Here is a 24,211-nt window from a genome sequence, read left to right on the forward strand (position 1 = left end):
CCAACTGGAGTTGCACAGAAGGTGCAATCAGATTGGCTGAAGAAATTTGATCACCTTCCAGTGCTCATCTATAAAATATTATCAGATCTAATACTGGAGAGACTCCAATTTAGGAATGAACATTCCTTTCCCCAAGAACTGTTGTAGGAAGGAGAATGCCTCACTTTGGGTGCTAGCTTCAGTTCTTCCTATCCCTTCTTGACTTCATAGCTTCCCATTCATGTCCTGGCATTAGTCTCTGGAATGGCAATGGCTGGCAGCTTTGTCAGAATTGGGAGCCTAGAATGGACCGGATTCTATGGGGGGAGGCAGATTCATAATTCTACAAGGAGCCCAGCAGAAAGGTGATACCATATCTAAGGTATGGTAAATATATAACACATTACATACCCAAAGAAAAATTTTTAAGTACCCCCTGAAGGGCAGTAAAGGACTTCTAGCAATTCAAAGATATGTTATCTTTTAGTTACATGTATTTTCTGGGCTTGAATCCAAAATCCCTTCGTTTCTTTATGTACTTGTGGGAGATTATGTCACAGACCTTTGAGAGGATGTTTTGTAATGACAGTTTTAACTAGATCATTTTAGTAAATGTCCCTTTATAAAGGCTACTTAAATCAGGATGACTAATTGATTCCTAACTGGTCATCATTTTAGGAAGCACAGATATAAAGGAGCATGAGCATTAGAAAATATACCCTACCCCTTTGGGTATATTCCTCTCCCTGAGAGGAGATATATCAGATATACTCTAGGTTTATCAGTGTATGTGGAACTTGGAAAAGTCACCTCAGAATATGTACTACATATAAATAATTTTTATTCTTCTAGGAGGCCATGATTTGTAATAAAGTAGCATTACAAGGAAAATATTAATGGTAAAAAGATGAACTTTTGTGGCAACAAGGAATTTAGGATTTTTAATTCCAGTTTTTAAATGGAAATCCAGCCCAATCTCCTCACACTTAATCCTGGGAGCAGGAAAATATGCTTTCATTCATTTTTTCCAAAGTGGTTAGAGAAGTATTTTTTTCACATTTCTAGGGAATCCATTGTAAAACGTGTGTAATGTTTGGAAATTCAGTACAATTAGTATGATGTCATATTTTGAGAACCTAGCCGCCAATAAGAACTCTTGTGTTTAGGCTCTATGGAAAATGTTCCATATCTATATGCTAGTACATAAGTACCTATTAGTATAAAGACAGATATTATATTATATATTATCTATATATTATATATTTTATATATAACATATAAATAAAATTATATTTTGTTATTATTGTCATTCAGTTGTTTGTCACTTCTATCTTTTTATGACTGAATTTGAAGTTTTCTTGGCAGAAATACTGGAGTGATTTGCCATTTCCTTCTCCAGTTCATTTTACATATAAGGAAACTGAGGCAAATGGGGGTAAGTGACTTTCCCAAGGTCACATAGTTAGGAAATGTCTCAGGCCAGATTTGAACTCATGAAGATGTGTCTTCCTGACTCCAGGCTCAGTACTCTACCCATTTAATCACCTCGCTGCCCCATGAATTACATGTCAATGTATAACACATTATATATAATGCATTCTATATTACATATATTACAATGTGTATGTGAACATATGCATATAAATATTTGCATGTACCCATGTATTACACACATGTATGCTATATATGTTATATTGTTTTACATAAGGACAGTTAAAAGCTGAAACCTTTCTGAAAGATGGCCACCAGAATAGTGAAGGGAAGAATGGACAGAAGACAAGATGATATAGTTGAAAGAACATTTAAACAAGAGTAGGGATACCTGGATTCCATTGCTGACTTTTCCACAAACTGTGTGACTTTGGGCAAATCAATTCACTTGTCTGACCATCAGTTTCCTGATCTATAAGATGGGGATAATAATGCTCATAGTACTTAGTTCACAGATAGGGTGCTATGTGGATTACAAGAGATAATGTATCATAAACCTTAGTATAGCATAAAATATTAGTTGAATCAATGATTATTTCAAGGCTAGATTGGATACTATGGGACAAAATTAATTTGTTTCCATTTTCTTTACTTTCTCTCCTTTCCTTTCCTAGATTCTCATTCTCCCATCAGACTATGAGTGTTCCATTTGAAATAGTTGAATCTATTATTGGCCCCCCCAAAAAAAACTTCTAATGAAAGCAAGTTATTTCCTTAGATACACATCATTTCTTGGGGAATCAAATAAAATTCTAAGGTAAGCAGCTAAAGAGAAATTTTCAAAGCAGGAAGTCGGAGATATGTAAATCATTATACTCTCATTTAATCTACTGGTCATTACTCTACTGCTTGAGAATACATAGGAGAATCCTAAGATCTTAAGATCATATCTCCAGAGCAAAAGGAGACCTCACAGGCAGCATAGTACAACCCTTTCATTTTTACAGATGAAGAAAGGGAAATCCAGGGAGGTTAAGTGATTTGCCTAGTGTCAGACAAGTTAAGAGATGGAGGCAAGGCTTAAAAGTAGGTTTTCTGATTCTGGAGTTAGCACTCTTTCTACTGTACCATACTGCTGAATGTGAAATACAAAATAGAAATAGTCATTAAGCTTCTTCAGCATCTCATCTTGAGATCAAAGAGAGCATTAGAGATTATTATTGCAAGAAATCTTCACACCCATCTATCTCTTTTTGCAGATAAAAAAAGATGAAGGATCAGAGATGTGAAATGTCTAAGACTGCATAGTGAGATCTTGTCTGAACCAGGATTAGGACTTCATTCTTCTACCTCTTAGACCATGGCTCTCCCCAGGATACTGCATTATTGCCCTAACTTCATTAATACTAATAATGATTGTGAAATGTTTGAAGAATTTGTGGTTTGTATATGTAATAGAATGGTTTTGCATTCTAAGAAATGACAAATATAAGAAATTCAAGGAAACTTGGAAAGATTAATTCTTGAAAAGGAAAATGGTACTAAAAGACATCAGTATTCAGATCAGCACTATGACCAACTGTTAAAACATACCACTCTCTTTTTTAGTAGAAAAGTGTGTGACTTTTGGTGAGGAATGAGGCATCCATTCCAAAGCATGATCAGTGCATCAGTTTACTTCCTAAAGTACTTGTTTGTTTCTCACAAGGAAGAGTTTCTATTAAGAAATTCAGTAATGGCAATGAAATGAAAACCATCAGTAAAGTATTATTAACAACAGTTTATATTTATATAGCATTTAAGGTTTACAAATTACTTATACACCAAGCAATTTTTCTTATTTGATCCTCATTAAGGATCCTGTGAGAAAAGCATCTGCATCCCCATTTTATAGATAGAAAACTAAAACCCACAGAGTTTAAGTGATCTTTCAAAAGATAGCTTTAAGTAATAAGAGGTATAATCATGAATGTACTTGAGTTCTTATCACTCTCAAGTCCACTGTTCTTTCCACTGTATCAGTCTGACTCTTCCATTAAACTATTTTGAAGTTCTGCCAAAGTACCAAAGATCCTATGACACATTCAATTGGTTATGCTATATTTAATTTCCAAGGAGAATGCTACGAATATAGACGCATGATGAAAAATAATTGTCCAGTCTTGAGAATCTACATATGATATGTTCCCAAATTCTTGGAAACCTGAATTTTTTAAGGTGCAAAGATGTCCAGAAAAATTAATTTTTTTCAGATTCTCCTTGTCCACCACAACTTTGGCATTTTAAAAATTACCTAATTCAGTTCTCTCACTGGACAGAAAAGAAAGCTGATGTCCAGAATAGCCAACTAACCTGCCAAGGTCACCTAGCAACTTAATGGCAGCGACAGGACTCAAACACAGGCTTTAAGATTCAAAATCCCAAGAAAATCAAATGTGCTCTCAATTGTATTCCAAAAAAAGACCAAAACGAGACCTCCCACTGTCCAAATGGCCTTGTTTATTAGCAAATCTTGTAAAGTTAAACAGTAGCTAAGATCTCCTGACAGTGATGTTTAATTTATTAGCACTCCTAGCCTTGCAGCTCAAACCTGCAAGTTGAGCTCATTTATTTTTCATAAATTCTTTGAGTAATAGAGTCTGTGTTTCAGAACCATGGAACAACATGATGAGCTAACGAAGCTCAATTGGAGAACAGATGGTCCTGAGAACTGTACATTTAAAATTATGTAACTCACTTTGCTGAGGCTCTGGCAGCTGACACTTTTATCTTAATGAAAAACATAAGCAAAGTGAGAAAAAGAATCCCATGAAACCTTCAGATTCATTTCCAGTTATTATCAAAATAAACTACCATATCCAATGGTAGTGAGAAAGTTAAGACAGGGTGGAGGGGTGCTGATGAAATTTACTTAGGGCTGAAGGTTGTTATCTATCATCACCAGTTTTCATGAGGAGAAAAACTTGCTCTCAGCTATCCCTTCTGAAAATCAGTGTATGATTTCCTTAGAATTACACAGCAGTGGAGTGGGCTAATTCATGAGGTAGTTGGCCTTCTGTCACTCATAAGTGCTCAAGGAGTGGCTAAAACTTCAAAAAAAATTTAAAGAATTTTTGGAGAGATTTGGACTAGATGATTTCCCTTTAGATTCAAATTGAAGTTCATGCTACTTATGAGCACATGTGGACTTATACTTTTGTCATTTCTTAAAATTCATATAAAAACAGATTCTTAGAATCATAGGGTACATGCTAACCTAGAATCATAATTTTAGGGATGGAAGGAATTTCTCTCTACAAATGAGGGAAACTGAGAACCAGATATGACTTCCTACAATCGTAGACCCAATTAATGTTAGAAGTGGGACTAGAACCCATGTCCCCTGACTTGTAGTGTTCTGATTTTCCACTATACCAGTCTCTTTAATTGCTTTTCCCAGGAAGTAAATGGAAGGCATGTTTACTGTGTTGCCATGGTTTACCAAATCCTGTAATGGGGAAGCAGCAGGCTGTAATTATCATCATCATTGCCCTCAATTTGTTTTTCCTGAACACTTCCAGTGATGATTGGCTTCCATCCTTCATCATCCCTCCTCTCTGAAGCCTTCCCCAGTGATCTCATCCTTCTTTGAACTCTGGTAGCACTTACTGCCTTGGTTAGTAATTAGTCACAATCTTGGGATATCTCTTCTGTCGAAGTGTAACTTTTGTACTGTTGTTTATTTTTTTTCCATCCTTATATCTTTTCTCCCCAACTGGAGATTATAAACTGTAAGCACTTAATATTGGTTGGATTAAATTTATTTGTTGATTCATTTATTCATTTAGCCACATTTACAGGCGCAACTTATCTGCACTATTCATGTTCCACGCTAAAGACTTTCAAGCTCATATTGGTCTGATCTGCATCAAACACACTGTATCTTGATCCCCACAATAGCGATATCATTCTGTCTTCAAGCATAAAGAACAACAACTAATCAACCAATCAGCTCACCAAGAGGCATGCCTTAGAGATATTTTAAGTTCAATTCTAGATCACTGCAATAAAGTGAGTCACATAATTTTTTGGTTTCCTAGTGCATATAAAAGTGATGTTTAAGTGTGCAATAGTATTATGTCTAAAATAATTAGAAACTATTTTATTGCCAAAAAAACCCCCTGCTAACCATCATCTGAACCTTCACTAAGTCATGATATTTTTGTTGGTGAAGGGGGTTCCTTGATGTTGATGGCTGCTGACCTTGGAAAGGTTGCTGAATTTGAAGTGATTGTGATAATTTCTTAAAATAAGACAACAATGAAGTTTGCCACATTGATGAAGTTTCCTTTCATTTGAACACTTAGTGATCATTGTAGAGTTACTAATTACCCTAATTTAAATATTGTTGTATCTCAGGGAAGCCTAAGGAGAAAGGGAAAGCAGGTTGGTAGAACAGTCAGAACACATACAACATTTATTAATTAAGTTCACCATCATATATGGATATGGATGGGTTGTGATACTTATGTAATATATTAACATCAAAGTAAAATCACAGATCATCAAAACAGATATAATAATCATAAAAAAGTTTGAAATATTGTGAGAATTAACAAAAAGTGACACAGAAATACAATGTGAGCATATGCTGTTGGAAAAAATGACACTGAAAAACTTGCTTGACATATGATTGTTATAAACCTTCAATTTTTAAAAGAAAAAAATTTACAATAATTGTGATGTGCAGTAAAGCAAAGCACAATAAAACAAGGTATATCTGTATCAAAAGTACCATTCTTGTCCAGAATTAACATACTATTTTTCAGTTAGTTGATCATTCCTCCCATTGATCTTTGGAAATTGCCTATCAGAATATTCCTTTTGGTTTTCTCAGAATCTTAAAAGTTGGAAGGGGACTCAGTGATTTTGTAGCCTCATCTGTCCTTATCTGAACAAGTGCCCTCTCTATAATATCATGGATAGTATATAGTGATCATCTAACATTCAAAAGCCTCTAATTCAGAGTTTCAGTTTCACTTGTAAAATGTTAATAGTATCTGTACTATCCTCTTCATAGAGTTGTTGTCATCAAATCCAAATAAACTTTATGGACTCATAAAATTAGAAAGAAGAAAAGAATAGGAGAAGGGGGCAGGTTATTAAGGTGGATAGAGCACTGGATTGTGAAACAATAAGAGTTGGGCTTCAATCTAACCCACTTAAATTGCTCTGTGACCCTGGACAAGTTTATATTCTTCAAGTAATTTTCTGTCGCTTATCTACAGGGTTACAAATGGCATTTATCTGCATTAGTGGAGGAAAGGCCCCAAGCTAAAGAAATCGTACATCTTTGGCATATTGATTTAAAACTAATAGGTATTGCTTCATTGAGTCAACATGCTGGTACTCGATGTTTTCTGTTCCCTCCTTCTTGATGAATAGAGTTGGAGCTGAATCTTTCCCATCTCTTTCCTAAATCCTCTTAGATGGATTGTTTGAAGGAAAGGTATCAAACATACATGTGGCCCACACCAGATTAAAATGGGAAATATTTAATACATTTGTAGGAAAATAGGAAATATTTAATAAAACAAAATAAGGCATAAAGAATTAATATCCTTTTTAATTAAAGCTTTTTATTTTCAAAATATATGCATGAATAATTTTTCAACATCGACTTTGCAAAATCTTGTGTTCCAAATTTCCTTCCCCCTCCCCCCTCCTCTAATCCAATATGTTAAACATGTTAAAATATATACATATATATGTGTGTATATATGTATTCAATTATCTTGCTGCACAAGATCAAAAAAGGGGGGAAAATGAGAGAGAAAACAGAATGCAAGCAAACGACAACAAAAAAAGTGAAAATTTTATGTTGTAATCCATACTCAATTAATTCTCACAGTCCTCTCTCTGGATATAGATGGCTCTCTCCATCACAAGATCATTGGAACTGGCCTGAATCATCCCATTGTTCAAAAGAGCCATGTCCATCAGAATTGATTGTCCTATAACATTGCTGTTGCCATGTAAAATGATCTCCTGGTTCTGCTCATTTCATTTAGCATCAGTTCATGTAAGTCTCGTCAGGCCTTTCTAAAATCATTCTGCTGGTTGTTTCTTATAGAACAATAAGAAAAAATTAATATTCTTTATAGTAAAATGTAGTTAATATGCAGCCATAAGGAATTCTTATTTATGGATTAGAAGCCCTGTTTCTACTTGAGACTTATACCACTGGTACAGGACATGATCTCTTCTTAGTTCATCACTCTTCCTATCCCTTTTTTCTTCAGTGACACTAATTAGGGAAATTTCTAAAAATTCCAAAAGAAGATAGACTGACAAATTTATGCTTCTAGTTGACTAGCCCCTGGCCTCTTTATGTTGAAGCAAAAATCAGGAAACAGGAAATGTTTAGGTAAAACAAGCCAAGAGAGTATATTAATATCTGTTCCTGGACTATCATGGGAAAAGGAAGTTGGGAAAGAGAATACTTTGGGGGGTGGGGAAAAGGATTGCCCTCAGCTCTTGAAGAGATAAATATAATTAAGAGCTTCAGCCTGAATCTTCTGGCCTCCAAAGCCTGTAGAAGCCTGATGATTCTCCTTCTTTTCTCCCTTCTCTATTAGGACTGAGCTCTTCTTTCACTTTGTCCTTTTAAGTTTTTTCTTTTGGCCTCCTAGTGCCAAGTTTTTGGGGCTCATGTTATTAAGTCTGGGTGGGACCAGGGATGCTATCTTTCCTTTGCTTTGCTGCTCCACTCCTGAAGCACCTATTTCTTCTTCTCGATTCTTGTCTTACAGACTGTGTGTTCCTTTAACAATTCGTAGACATGATTTGTTTCCCTTCCAGCTCAAAGATTTGTATCATCTTAAATCACTCTTGGGCTGAAATGAAATACTTGTACTTTTGAACTGAAAATCCCAGGATACAAGTCAGTTCTCAAATCCTATTACATTGGTACAAAGTGCTACATAAAACCCAACTATTTCTGTAAGCAGGAAATGTTTGTGTTGATACTGGATGTTCACACAATTGTTATATCATCAAAGGAGATTCCAGAAGGGGAAATATTCATCTTTTCATCTTAAGAACATTGGAAAAGGCTTAGCATAGTTTCTAACACATAGTGGATGTTTAATAAATATTCCTTGAAATATTTGGAAATAGGTGGAGTCAGAGTCTCAGAGTTGGAAAGGACCTTGAGGCTGTTGTTCTGTCATTTTCCACTCTTTGGGACCCCATTTGGGGTTTTCTTGGCAAGGACACTAGAATGGTTTTTCCATTTCCTTTTTTGGCTCATTTAATAGATGAGGAAACAGGCAGCATTTAGTGACTTGCCCAAGGTCACACAGCTAGTAAGTGTCTGAGGGCAATTTGAATTCAGGAAACTGAGTTTTCCTGATATAGGCCCAGCACTCTACCCACTGAATAGCCTAGCTGCTCAGGAAGAGACCTCTGAAGCCATCTATTACTGAGAAACTATTTTGTATTTACTTTCCATGAAGAATGTAAGTTTTGTGATAGCAGAGATGCGTTTTCCTGGTACCTCCAGCACCTAATACAGGATTGGCACATAGTAGGTCCTTAATAAATGATTGCTAATTGAGCAATTTACCTAGTCCAACAAATGCTGAACAAGATTCCTCTCAATAGTCTGTCTTTAAAAAAGAGAAAAGAAAGAGAAAGACAGAATGAGAAGAAGAAGAAGAAAGAGGAGGAGGAGGAAGAGAAAGAGCAAGAGGAGGAAGAGGAGAAAGAAAGGAAGGAAGGAAGGAAGGAAGGAAGGAAGGAAGGAAGGAAGGAAGGAAGGAAGGAAGGAAGGAAGGAAGGAAGGAAGGAAGGAAGGAAGGAAGGAAGGAAGGAAGAAAAAAAGGAGAAAGAAAGAAAGGAGAAAGAAAGAGGAGAGAGAGGAGAGAGAGAGAGAGAGAGAGAGAGAGAGAGAGAGAGAGAGAGAGAGAGAGAGAGAGAGAGAGAGAGAGAGAGAGAGAGAGAGAGAGAAGCTCTAGTTACATAGAAATCCACAACCTCTGGGGTCTACCATTTTATTGGATAGGTCTAATTAAACATTTTTTTCCTAACATTGAGTCTAAATTTGCACTTCTCATTATGAAGAACAAGAACTTGTGAGTGTTTTTCCTCCTGTGTTATGTCTCGAATTCCATACAATATTCCAGATAGGATTCACTAGAGCAGCATCCAACAAGACTGTGCCCTTCCCATCTCCTAGACAGGACAGAGTCAGGCCATGGATCTGGACCAGAATGTAAGATTCTGAAGCATTTGTCAGTCCTGGCCTTTGTCTGTTATCCAGACCCTGTTAAGTGGTGGAGTATCCGAGGGGCCTTTAGGACAAAAGCTGAAACTTTGAAAGAACCACATGAAATTGGGGATGAGTGTATAAGATAGAGCAAGAATATTGAAGCCAGAAAAGAAAGTTTTCCCCCAGGATTTTCCCCAGGATTTCAGCACCTTTCATGCTCAGAAGGATGCTATTGGGTCAGTAGGACCATTAAAAGCTACCTGGTCCTCCCCAGGGTTCATGACAGTGACATGCTGATCTTTACCCAAGAAAAGAAACACCCATAGTTATTATTAATAAACATGTTCTGCGTTGGTAATCTGCACTTAGAAATAGGTCAAGGACAAGGAAAGTATCTCTAAGATTCTGCCTAACATTATATTGCTGAGGAAGAATTCCAGGCCTTTGCAAACATAATCATTCTATACCTTTGCATCTTATTTTGTTTTATTTTCCTTTTTTTCTCTTGAGTCCACAGTCAAGCTTTAAAAAAAGAAAATGAAAACTATGACTGTGTCTGCATTGAGGTTTTGCACATATATGACCTTCTTTAATGACCAGATGGAAAAGAAGGAAGTGGTCTGGGTCAGGGGTCTCATGGCTTGGCAACAAACCTACTTCCTTGATCTCCAAGGCACTGTTCACTCTATCATAGTAATAGCAGCTAATATTTATGTTGTTGTTCAGTCGTTTCAGTCATATTTAACTCCTCCTGACCCCATTTGGGATTTTCTTGGCAAAGATACTGGAGTGGTTTGCCATTTCCTACTCCATTTTACATTTTACAATTATTTTTTTTTATATTTTACAAATGAGGCCCTGATGTTAACAGAGCTAAGTTACTTGCTCTGGGTCATAAAGCTATTAAGTGTCTGTGACCAGATTTGAATTCATGAAGATGAGTTTTCAAGCCTGGTACTCTATCCATATGGCTGCCCAATGATATTTATAGAGCTTTAAAATAATTACAGTACTTTACATGTAACCTCCTGTGAGATAGATAATCTAGGTATTATTATCCACATTCTATGGCTAAGGGATTAAATGGCTTGCCTCAGGAATATAGTAATTAATTATGATGGGATTTGATCCCAATTCTTCCTGACCACAGTCCAATATTCTATATATTGTCTTGCATTCTCTATTACTTCCCATATCCAATCAATTCCCAGATTTCAATGATTCAACCCTGATAGTATCTTTCATATTTAAGCCCCTCCAGATCAAGCCTTCAGTATCATCTTCCAGGACATTATAATAAACACAAAGCCTGTTCTTCTGTCTCCATTAACCTCTCCTTCCAATTAATCTTCTGCAGTGTTGCTGCAAGATTCATCATTTTTTTTTTATACACAGGCCTAATCTCATTTCTCTGCTTAAAAATAACTAGTCCTTATTGTGCACCTTCTGCATGCTTAGCATTGTGCTAAGAACTTCAAAATCATCAGTCTTCCTTTGACCTACTAAATAAAATACAATTATTTAGTTTAACCTCCAAAACTCTTCTCAACATGGCTCCTTTCTACCTTTGCAAACTCATCTCACCCTAGTACCCCCATTTATGCTTTACTCTGGACAAACTTTACACCTCACAAAGCTTTTCACATACATCTGGGAATTGTCGACCTCAGCTCCTTTCCTTCCACCATTCACTCTGACTGAAAGGCGCTTGCAGAATTTCAGAGCTAGAAGGCAGCTCAGAGGCCACCAGATGAACCTGTACCTGACCAAGAATTCCGAGAATTTACAACAAGGCTGACAAGTCAGCGTAAAAACCTTCAGTGAGAGGAAACTTCTCTGGAAGCAGCCCAGACTTCTCTGCACTTGCCGTAATGGTTATGTGTATCACTGAATCTTCCTTCTGTTATTTCTCCTTGTGCCCTCTATCTTGTTTCCATCTGCACTTGATGAAATCCTGCATCTTAGATGTCTTTCAAGATCCAGCTTTAACTTGATCCAGAAATTCTTTCCTGATTTTCCTTTCTTGACTTTTATTATTATTTTTTAAGCATTTAGCTCTGTTGTCCTGACCCCTTCTCCTGGTTCATCTCTTCTCGCTGAGTTTTTGTAACATGGCTCTTTTTCTGCCTGTCTGACCAACATTCTTCCCTTTCTAGAATCATTCATAACCTGTGCTTTTTGTTCTAGGGGGCAGTTCTCTCTCCCCACCCTTTCTATCTCTCTCTGTCTCTCTGTCTGTCTCTGTCTCTTTGCCTCTCTCTCTCTGTGTCTCTGTACCTCTGTGTCTCTCTCTATGTCTCTTTCTCTCTTCTCTCTGTCTTCCTCTCCTCTCTCTCCTCCTTTCTTCTATTCCTCTTCCTCTTCCTTCTCTTCCTCCTCCTCTTCTTCTTTTCTCTCTCTCTCATTAACAACTCCGATGGGCTCCAACATCACCTCTATGTAGATGTCTCTCAGTCTTGTCTACCTAATCCTCATATCTCTCTCTTGAGCTCTAGCCTCATATTTACAACTGCACACTATGCATTTCCCACCTTAACAATCCACAGACAACTCAAACTTAACATGGCCCAAATAGCTTCTTCCTAACTTATTTTCATTTCTTTTGAGGGCAACACCATTTTGATAGTTATTCACGTTCACAACCTCGGAATCTTCATGCTCCTTTACCCACCAAGTTATAATCAATCATAAAGGTCTTGTAGTCAAAATAATAACTATTAGCATTTGTATGGGCCTTTTAAGATTTGCAAAGCACTTTACATACATTATATCATTTGATTTTTTTACAGTTTTCAAATGCTTTATTTTATTGAATAATAATGAATTTTTCATTATTATTTTAACAGAAAGAAGAAACAATATGTATGATACTAAATTTATTATTGTAAATTTAACCAAAACCATTTAAGATGAAGATTTTAGATCATTAATTTTAATAATAGTTTTTATTTTCAAAATACATGCAAAGATAGTTTTTAACTTTCACCTCACAAAATCCTGTTCTAAATCTTTCTCCCTTCCCTCTCTCACTCCCCTCCTGTAGACAACAAGCAATCCAGTGCATGTTAAACATGTGCAGTTCCTCTATATAAATTTCCACAGTTTTCATGCTGCACAAGAAAAATCAGTCATTTGATCTTTTTAACAACCCTGTGAAGTAGGTACCATTATTATTTCTATTTTTACAGGTGAGGAAACCACCAGGACTGAAAGGGGTTAAATGACCAAGCTCAAGGACACATAGTTAATAAGTGTCTGAGGCAGGATTTCAGCTCAGATTTTTGTGATTCCAAGTTCAACACTTTCTTTATGGCCCCACTTGATTTTGCCTCCTCACTTTTTTTCACATTTGTCCCTTATCTCCACTAACATAGTTACTGCTTTAGACCAGGTTTTCATTTTACAATTGCCTTCTATTTGATCTCTCTAGATCTGCCCTATCCTTCTGCCCAATATCCTTCATATAACTTTCAAATCAATATTTCTAAAGCACATATCATGTCACTCCTTTCTTGTAAAATTTCAAGTTCCCTTTTCCCTCTATAATCTAATAGAAATTTCTTGTTCTATATTTGAAGCCCTTCACAATCTAATTCTGCATTATTTTTCCAGACTTATGAACATTAATTTCCCTCACACAATATGCAGATTCACTTAATGACTATTCTCTATATATGATATTCTATTTCCATAACTTTTGCCTAAGCTGGACCTTGTGCTTGAAATGTACCTCTCCTGCATCTTTTAGAATCCCTCGTTCTCTTCAAGGCTTAGTTGAAGTCCTACATTATCAAAAATTCTTAATTTCCTCAATTGTTCAAAACTTTCACTTCTTTACTTTGTTATTTTATACATATATTTACTTAACTTTGAATAATACATAGTAGAACATAATCTCTTTGAAGCAAGGACTTTCTTGCTTTTTTATTTGTACCCTCAGGACCTAAACACTGCGTAGCATGTATAGCAAGGGCTTAATAAATGCCTATTGCTGATTAAATGACAGAACCAGAATTATATGTCTGGTACTAAGGCCTCTCTTTTCTCCATCTTCCACTGATTCACAAGAAATTGTATTTTTGTGAAAGGATTTGCAGAAGCACAATCATTACTTTTGTCCTGGTTCTTTCTAACTGGAAGTCTTGAATATTTGGAATTGAAGGACCTACACAGAATCTCCTTTTTATTCACTACTATATGATCTGGGGTACTACTTGTCCCCTCTGGGTCCAGTTTTATCATATGTAAAATGATGGGAATTAGACTAGATATAAGGTTTCTTTCTGTTCCAAATCTAGGATCCTATGAACAGAATTGCAACATTATAGATCTATGATTCTTTTAAAAAAATAAAATAAAAAATGAAAATCCTACCCTTGTGCTTAAGAGTAAATTGGGGAACAACTGATGGTGGGAAAAGTGATCAGGGACAAGTAGTACAGAACTGTGAATAATGCTGCCGTCAATTCTGTGACTTAACTAGAAGATTCACTCTTTGGGAATTGTGTACCACAAGTGGAGGCAGGACCTCCTCAGAGAGTACCTGCTCTCCCAGTGAGGAACAGGGTGGATGAGTTAACCATGATGCTCAATTGTGTTTGACTTCATGACCTCATTTGGGGTTTTCTTGGCAAAAATACCAAAGTGCTTGCCATTTCCTTCTCCAGCTCATTTTACAGATGGGGAAACTGAGGCAAACAGAGTGAAGGGACTTCCCTGGGGACATGCAGCATCTGAGGGCAGTTTTGAGCTCATGATGAGTCTTCCTGAGCTCAGACCTGGCACTCTATCTCCTGCTCCACCTGGTTGCTCCTATATCGAGTTAATAACATTAGCTTCCAAGTCTAAGAGTATCACAAAGCTATTTCCTTACAATAATCCTGTGTGGGTGGCAGAGCAAGTGTTAGGATTTTCATTTTGCATATGCTGAATTTAAAAGATGTGATAGGACTTGTCTTGGATCCCAAAGTAAAGGGATAAGACTTGGGACTCACACTCCCAGGCTGCTGCTGACTTAAAGTCTAATTCTCTGTGCCCTTCCTTTCACTGCCCTGACTCTCCCCCTCAATACCTAACATTATCAGATATTTTTAATACTCAGTTTTTAGAAGAGAGAGATCTGACACAAAAACATTAAAAAAAAAAAAAAGCACTTCTAGCAGGATACCCTGAGATTGTTAGTACTTGAATCAACCCCCCTGGATTTCACTGTCATCACTGATGTCCACAGTGATACCTCTAGGGCCCTGCAAAGAAAGATTCAATTATCTTCAACAACTGATGCTTCCAGAGGTGAGAATTATAGGTTTACACATTTCCGAAATGTTTGCAGCAGAGATGGATGAAGCACAAAAAGGCTTCTTGCCATCCTCAAGATAACAGAATTTGCCTTGTCAGGTCTTCCCTTTCGCACTCCTGGGCACATAAACACACTCACCTGCTCGGTGCTTGTAAAAGTCTAGGTTTGGGAGGCAGCCATTGCTGCCATCAGCTCCCTGGGCTTTGCCTCAGCTTTCTGACTTGGAGACCATGCTCCCTCCTGTCTCCCATTCTGGAGCTTTCATGGTGTGGCCATGGCGGGAAGACCCTCGGAGATGTCAATTTCTCTAAAGGGAGGAAGCCCTGCCTCCAACTCCATTGGTCCAAATTGGGTGGGACTTCCATCACTGCCAGACAACTTTTCCAGAGTCTGGCTTTCTATTTTATTTTTATTCTTGTTAGCGTCCCCTTTATAGTTGGCAGAAAGACAACATGGTGTGGTAGATAGCTGGTCTTGAAGTTGAAAATAATAATAATAATAATAATAAAGCATTTATATAGCACTTGAAGGTTTTCGAAGAACTTTACATCTTATCTTAATTGATCCTCACTAAACTCTGTAAGGTAGGTGCTATTATTGTCCAGGATTATATGATTAATTTATGTAATATACCTCCTTGATTTGAAGTATATACTTTACCTGGTTGCTGAAAGAAAATCTATTTTCAAATCCCACCTTTGACATTGCTTGTATGACCTTGAGCAACATACTTAAATCACTCACTTAATCACTTAATGACCCAGGAAACTTTCTGAGACTATAAACTATAAAGCAGTTACTGATTTGAATTAGTAAAAGGAGTTTCTTTACTGGAAGTTCCATATAGTAATGAATTCATAGACATTCACAATCCTCCTTTCCCCTCCGCCCCAAAAAAAGAGCTATTAATTTCTATTGTTTTTATGTTGTAAGTCTAGGTTCCAATTAGTGTAATTAATCCTCTGTAGAAGTTCTACATTATTTGAATTAGCACTGCAAATTTCTGTTGGGCTGGAACCAATTACCATATTTTGCACAATTACCAGCCTGACTCATGTGAATTCAATGTATTTGGCCACTTCAGGGGATTAATTATGCACACTAATTGAGACTCAATAGTAATGCTGTAAATGCCCTCTACATTTAGCAAACTGTAGCAAAGCCCTGGTTGCCCTCCCCTAGTTAACCTGATAAACTTATAAATTATTGATATGTATATCTTGAAAGATCCTCTAGATATTTGAGAGGCTAACATATGATTAAGGTCCAAGATGTGGAAAATATAAGCAAGCAGATTTTTAGTTCTATATGAAAAAGAACTTCATGATTTTTAGTCATACAATCATAGAGTGGATTACTTCCAAGGCAAATTAAGTCTTTGCTCCAAGTGACATTTGTGTGGAGGCCGAATGATCCCATTTGAAAGTAAGGAGGAGACTCCTAAAGTTACTTCCAATTTTATGATTATATGATTTCAGAATCTAGTTCAAATACTCTATGTTTTTACAAGTATTCCTGCTTAAACATGCTGATTCAATGATCTTCTTCTTTATGTTTGAGGAAGAGACGGCAACTTTTTTTTTTAATTGCCACATAACAGAAACAGTAATGTCCTTGGACTATACTTGTAGCAATTGTGTTGATAAATCGGACATATCACTTTAAAAAAAATTTTAATGCAAATGAAGGTGGCCTAGCTATATCAGACTTAAAGCTATATTATAAAGCAGTGATCATCAAAACCATTTGGTACTGGCTAAGAAATAGAGAAGTTGGCCAGTGGAATAGGTTAGGTTCACAAAAAATAGTCAATGACTATAGTAATTTAGTGTTTCATAAACCCAAAGAACACAGCTTCTGGCATAAGAACTCACTATTTAACAAAAATCATTGGGAAAATTGGAAATTAGTATGGCAGAAAGTAGGCATTGACTCACACCTAACACTGAATATCAAGATCAGATCAAAATGGGTCCATGATTTAGACGTAAAGAAGCCATTCTGGAGAGCAATTTGGAACCATGCCCAAAAACTATCAAACTGTGCATACCCATTGACCCAGCAGTGCTACTACTGGGCTTATATCCCAAGGAAATATTAAAGAAGGGAAAGGGACCTGTATGTGCCAAAATGTTTGTGGCAGCCCTTTTTGTAGTGGCTAGAAACTGGAAACTAAGTGGATGTCCATAAGTTGAAAATTGGCTGAATAAATTATGGTAAATTAATGTTATGAAATATTGTTCTGTAAGAAACGACCAACAAGATGATTTCAAAGAGGTCTGGAGAGACTTACATGAACTGATGCTGAGTGAAATGAACAGAACCAGGAGATCATTATATACAGCAACAACAAGATTATACAATGATCAGTTCTGAAGATGTGGCTCCTTTCAACTACGAGATGATTCAGAGTTGCAAAGAACTGGTGATAAAGAGAGACATCTACACCCAGAAAGAAGACTATGGGGACTGAGGATGGATCACAACATAGTATTTTCACTTTTTAAAAATTTTGTTTGCTTGCATTTTGTTTTCTTACTCATTTTTTCCCTTTTTGATCTGATTTTTCTAATGCATTGTGATAATTGTGTAAATACATATAGAAGAACTGCACGTTTAATATATTGGATTGCTGGCCCTCTAGGGGAGGAGGTGGGAGGAAGGGAAGAAAAAAATTTTGGAACACAAGGTTTTGCAAGTGGGATTTATATAAGGAAATCAATATTTGCTCAATATTAGGAAAATATATTGAACATGTCAATAACAAAACCAAGAGAAATCATAATTATCTTAATAGATATTTTGACACAATACATCTATTCCTATTAAAACTACTGGAGATCATATGAATGAAAAAAATGAAAATGGTATTTTTTGTCTTTATATTTTCTTTAGTAGTTAAACATTTCTAAAGAGCAATATTACATTGCTCCTTCATAGTTTAAAGCACCAGTAACCAATATGAGCATGACTGTGGCTGTCTCTGCTTGCAGAAACAGCATAATAATCTATTTTTTTTTAAGTACCATGAATGTTGTTAATTTGACTACAAATATTAACTTTTCAAAATAATCCCAAAGATACAACTTGACCACCGAATATCAGAGCTGGACAGTACCTCAGAACACAGGATGTCAGAATGGGAGGTAGCTTACGAAAGCCAGAAATTAATTACTCAAGTCATTCAAAGCAACATTCAAAGAAAAATGAATTACAGAAAGCCCTCATGATTTACCATTGTACCCATGAAAGTGTATATTATCCTACTAGTCCTTATAACCCATATTTCTCTGAATATTTACACAGACCTTCCCATTAATCATGGAAGCAAAACTATAAAGTGGACTTATGTAGACGATCAGGACTGTAACTTAAATTAAGAGACTTGGGCTCTTCTCCCTGTACTGCCACTTAACTAAGCTATGTGAATGTGAATAGAGGAATCACTTCAGCTTTCAAATTATCAATCTTCTCCTCTGAACAGTGGAGCTAATAGTCCTATCTTACTATTCTATAGATGTGTTGTGAATAGTAAGTGAAATAGCATGACTAAGAAGGTTTTGTTAGCTGAAAAGCATTATGACCATGTAAGGGATAGTTATAATTATGAATGTAATCATAAAAACTATAATAAAACCCTCTCTAGTCTGATGAGGTAAGTAAACATTATTTCCTTCCTCTGAATATAGAAAGATCTTTCTTCCAATGTTCCCCTTTTGAGACCCACTGAGGGGAAGAACATTGCTTCCCTAATATCTTTCCTTCCCCAAGGAATCTATCTACTCATAGACCACTTAACACTGCTTATATTATTTGACCTTGCTAGTAACACTTTTTTTTTTTACATTGATAGTATAAATGTATAATCTCCATTTTATAGATGAAGAAACAGACTCTAAAGAGATGAAATGTGACGGTCCCAAAGCTAGTAATAGAGTGAGAACTAGGTCTTGGGACTTAAAAAAAATTTTTTTTTCATTTTTCTTGAATACTTTAGAGGAGAGATGCTTACAATCAATAAGATCATCTATAAAATGTGTGATCAGCTCAAACTACATAATTGAGATTTTTAACATAGATTTACTTTATACATGGTTTACTTCTAAGAGCAAAGTAATTTCCTTCTTCTGCACAATTATGGTGGACACAGCATAGATAGATGTTAAGTGCATTACAATCCCACCTCTAACTTGTGTGTCGTCATCTAAATTAAAAGTGTATTTCACTGCCATGGGCTTGCTGGACCTCAAAGCTAGCTGTTTCTGACATACGGCTGTGCTGGGATGCTGCTCCTTTCTATTATTTGAGCATTCAATGCATCTTGTTGCCTGAAAGTTATCATGAAAGTACTTTCATCATAGCCAATTATTCTGATTCTCCTTGTTAAAAATGATTGCATTCTGAATAGATAATGTTTAAGAAAAGAAAATATTGAATCCAGTTTTAAAAAACAAAAGCCATAAGAAGTTTTGTGGGTAGGAGCAAAGCAAATTCTTGGCCACTGGTGGGGTTGGGAAAATAGCAATGGCCTGGGAATCAGGAATCCTGGCTTGGAGTGCTAGTCATCTGTCAATTGGCAAATCACTTTACCTTTCTGCTTAGTATCCTTATCTATAAAATGGGGAGGATACTTTTGTTTCAAATGGGAACTATTATGAAGAAATTTTATAAATTTTGTTATAAATTTTATAAACTGTTATACATTTTTATTTTATATATATATTTTTTAATTTTATATTGTAAATTTTAAAACTTATTTTATATATATTTTTTAGATTTCATAAATTTATACATTTTAAATTTTATTTTATACAAATGTTAAATTTTATAAATTTAAAATTTTATAACTTATAAATTTCAAAACTATAGAATTTGGAACTATTATTATTGTAATTAGTATTTTGAAACCACTTATGGATGGATTTTCAAAATATCTGAAAGAGAAGTACCACCTTCTCCATGGAAGCCAACCTTGATGCTTTCCCTGAATTACTTTGCAATCATGGTGCACTGGATTTACTTACATGGGGACATATTGTTTCACCTCACAACTTGATGGAGTCTTGCATGGACTTGAAAGCAGGAAGACCTAACATCCTAAGTTGACATAAGACACTATCTTGAAATTCAGAAGCTCTGAGTTCTAGTCATAGCACTGCTACTTAGCTTGTGTGAATGTGAATAAGGAAATCACTTCAGTTTTTATATCCTTAATCTCCTCATCTGAATAATGGAACACCTTGACTACTCTACAAATCTGTTGTAAAGATTAAATGAAATAAGACAACCAAAAAAGAGTTTTGTTAGCTGAAAAGCATTATCTCTTACCTTTGCCTCAGTTTCCTTATTTCTGAAATGGGAATAATAGCATCTACCTCCCAAAGATGTAGGCATGAAATAAATATTTATTGATTGACTGATAGAAAATGCTTAGAAGAAAATGGCTGTTATTGCTCCTAAAAAAGAAAAAAATCATGAAAATATCAGTAACTATGAATCCACATCTTTATCTTCCCATCTTTCCAAAACTCTTATAAGAATAATCCTTAGACCTCTGAAGAGCATCATTGATAAAAGTACAAGAAGGAAATAGGCAAGCTTTTACAAATGATATTTTATAGCAGACCACCCAGTTGCACAATTGACTGAAAGGTACAGAGAGTACAGAATCCCAGTGATTGTTATTAAACAAACCATTAAGTGCCTTAAAGGCTCTATTCCAACAAGTTGTCTTCCACAGATGTGTTAGTCACATGTCTTTGAAAGATTTAATAGATAAAATTGGATAAATTGTCTTGGATAAATTGATTATCTTCAAATTACTAATATCAAGTAAGATAAAAAAGAAAGGGATGTTCACGTAAGGTAGTCACTACTGCCACAAGAGATCTAGTACAAGATCCAAATAGAAGTGACTCCCTAGAGATAGTGAGATCCTCCAGATGTTTGCAGATGATGTTGTGCTGATTGCATCAAGCCTGGGAACACTGCTGAAGCTCCAAAATGACATTTTCAGTCACTCAAGAGAGTTCATCTTAACTTTCCCCATGGAAAAAAATACAAATCGATGAAGAATGACTTTTTTCCAGACTGTGATATGCAGTTGTACAGACCACCCAAACAGCTGGTCCATTAATATAGATATCTTGGAAAGAAACTGCACACAGAAAATTAATTTAGTGAAGAATTGCTGAGAATGGGTTGAATTTCGTAGAATGTAAACCACAAGAGAACTTAAACTCCTTAATGGGAGGGATTGTTTCATTTTTGTCTTACTATACCAGTACCTCTCGTATAGTAGTTGTAAACAACTTCTAAATAAATACTTGTGAACTGACATGGTGATTTGGGCAATCAAGCAATATTTTTGATGAATCCAAATATCTCCTTGAAACAAAAATCAACCTTTTAAAGATCCATATTGTTCTGGGGGTATTTAATAGCTGTGAAGCAGCTAGGTAGTGAAGTGGATAGAACTCTGGACTAGAATCAAAAAGACCCGAGTTAAAAAATCTGCCTCAGATGTTTCACTGTGTGACCGTGGGCAAGTCACTTAATCCAAGTCTACCTCAATTTCCTCATCTATAAAGTGAAGGTAATGATAGGACCAAAGTGTTATGTAAACAATTATTAGTATTCTAATCATAAACTACCATAGTCTCCAAAGGTTTAAAGATGCAGGCCATTTTGGGAAAAAAGAAGTACATAATTAAAGAAAATAGCCTAGCTTTCCTAGCATTTGTATATTTTTCTTCCTTTTTACCTATTCTATGATCACTGGCTTCCTTTATTGTCCTTCCTGTAAGACACTCTGTTTCTTGACTGCATTTTCAGTGGTTATCTCACATTCTGGCTTTTTCTCCCCCCTCACTTCCACCTTGCCCCCAACCCAGTTTCCATCAAGTCTCAGCTAAAATTTCACTTTCTGCTTGAAACCTTTCCTAGTCCCCCTTAATGCTACTTGCTTTTTTCTATGATTACTTCCAATTTACTCTCTGTACATACCTTGTATGTCCATAGTTGTTTGCATATTGTCTCCCCTATTAAGATGTAGGTGCTTTGACAGTAAGGACACTATTTTAGCCCTTCTTTGTATCCTCTAGTACTTAGCACAGTGCCTGGAACACAATAAGTATTTATTAGATGTTTTTTGAGTGACTGAAGCGTGTTTTTGATGAAGAATCACAAAAGAGAAAAAGCCTGAAAGATATATGAAAAAAACATGATGGGATGAGGAGGTAATCCTGTAACTAAATATTAATGACCTATTCTTCTGCTCTGATGGTTCTTTTCAAGTGTCAAAACATCTGTAGGAAAGCTCTCAGCACTGTGTAGATTACCTGTACTACATTAATGGAAGATATAGGTAAATGGGGGGGGGGGGAGGTGGAGCCATTGAATAAGATCATGTGAATGGATTGCACTCTGTACCTTCAGAGGGATTACCCAGAATGAAGAAATCACAGCTATGTAGGATTATGGAGAAAGAATTATTACTATTACTGAGATATAATCAGTGCTATATATGGAAAATTAGTTCTTCTGTTTCAACATACCCAAAATGAAGAAATCACAGGTATGTAGAATTATGGGAGAAGCATTTGTATTACTATTGAGATATAATCAGTGCTATACATAGAAAGTTAATTCTTCTGTTTCAACATTCACTAAACATTTATTGAGCAACTCCTGAGTACAAGATTTTATGCAAGGTGATATAGAGGACATAGAAAGGTGTATAAATATGGTACTGATTTATGAGGAGTTTGCAGTCAATATGTAGTTTTTCCTTTAACCTATATCTATAAGGATATGAAGTTGGGTTACTTATATGCTTTTGAACTACAGAATTACTGAATCTTAGAATTGGAAAGGATATCCAAAGTCTGACCTAATGTTTACTTAAAGACTTGTAGTGAAATGGAACTGATTCCCTCCTGAAAAAAAAAATTCCACTTCTGGACAATTTTAATTTTTTTTTTAACAATTTAAATTCATAACAAGCCTAAATTTGCCCATTTGCAACTTCTTCCCATTACTTCCAATTCTACCCTCTGAAACCTAGAAGAAAAAATTTACCTTTTTTCCATATTTTAAGTCCTTGATGACAGACTAGACATCTTTAATTTCTCCAAATGAATCTCCTATGAAACTTTACCATGTTAGCTAGTCCCTTCTTAAATAGTCTTCAGTTTATCGATGTCCTTCCTCAAAATCAAGTCCCAAATTTGACCTAATTCTTCATGTTTGGGATGCCTCTGGCAGTACTGTTTATTAAATTGAATAAATTTCAGGACATTGTCTGTCACATCCAGCAAATGTACTCTGAAAAATTATAAAATTTTCAGTACCTATGTCATATTGACAAACAACTATATTAATATCCCTCAGGATGGAGTCAACCATTTGGCTATACTACCTTTTTCTTCTTCCCCTTATTCTCCTTATTGGCCTCTCTTTTAATGTAAATTGAGATTTAGTGAGTTCAACAAGACTGCTACTTCCCTAATCCTGGACACTCTTCCTTTTTTAATGCCATCTATGATCACATTAGCTTTCTTTTCTGTCACATAGCACTATTGACTCACATAAACCTTGCAGTTCACTAAAACTTCAACTCTTTTTCAAGTCAGTTTAGTCTATCTATCTTTGTCTCTCCAATCTTGTTCTAAAGAGATTGATTCTTTTTAAACTGCATTAAGATTTTACATTTATCTCCACTAATTTTCACCTTGTTAGATTCAATTCCCCTTGTTCTAGCTTGCCAAGTTTCTGAATACCAACTAGCATCTAGTGTGTTAATCTTTCCTCCCAGTTTTGTGTTATTTGCAAATTTGAGGTGCATTACAGAAATGCTTTCATCCAAGATAGTGATAAAATTGTTAAATGCATAGGACAACATATAGATTTCTGGAACAGGCTGGCAGAAATCTCTTTCTAAGTTAACATCAAGTCATTTTACTCTTTTTCATCTGGCTAATAAATCAAGTATGAATTCATTAAATTATACTATTGTCTAAACCACATCTGATAAGAAGGAAAAACAATCATTTTTATTTGATTTCATAATGGCAATGGTCATTCAAATGTAATTTGTAATTCAGAACATCTGACTTTGACCAACTAAAACTAGATTAGACTGGCTTCCTCCCTCTTTTATTTAGTTCTCAGTCATTTGAATGCAAATTTCATGCTATACACAGGTGTTTTATTCTTCTCTTTTGTTAGGTTCCTAATTCTGTGGTCTTTAG

This window comes from Sminthopsis crassicaudata, chromosome 1 (assembly GCF_048593235.1).
Source record: "Sminthopsis crassicaudata isolate SCR6 chromosome 1, ASM4859323v1, whole genome shotgun sequence".
Lineage (NCBI taxonomy): Eukaryota > Metazoa > Chordata > Mammalia > Dasyuromorphia > Dasyuridae > Sminthopsis > Sminthopsis crassicaudata.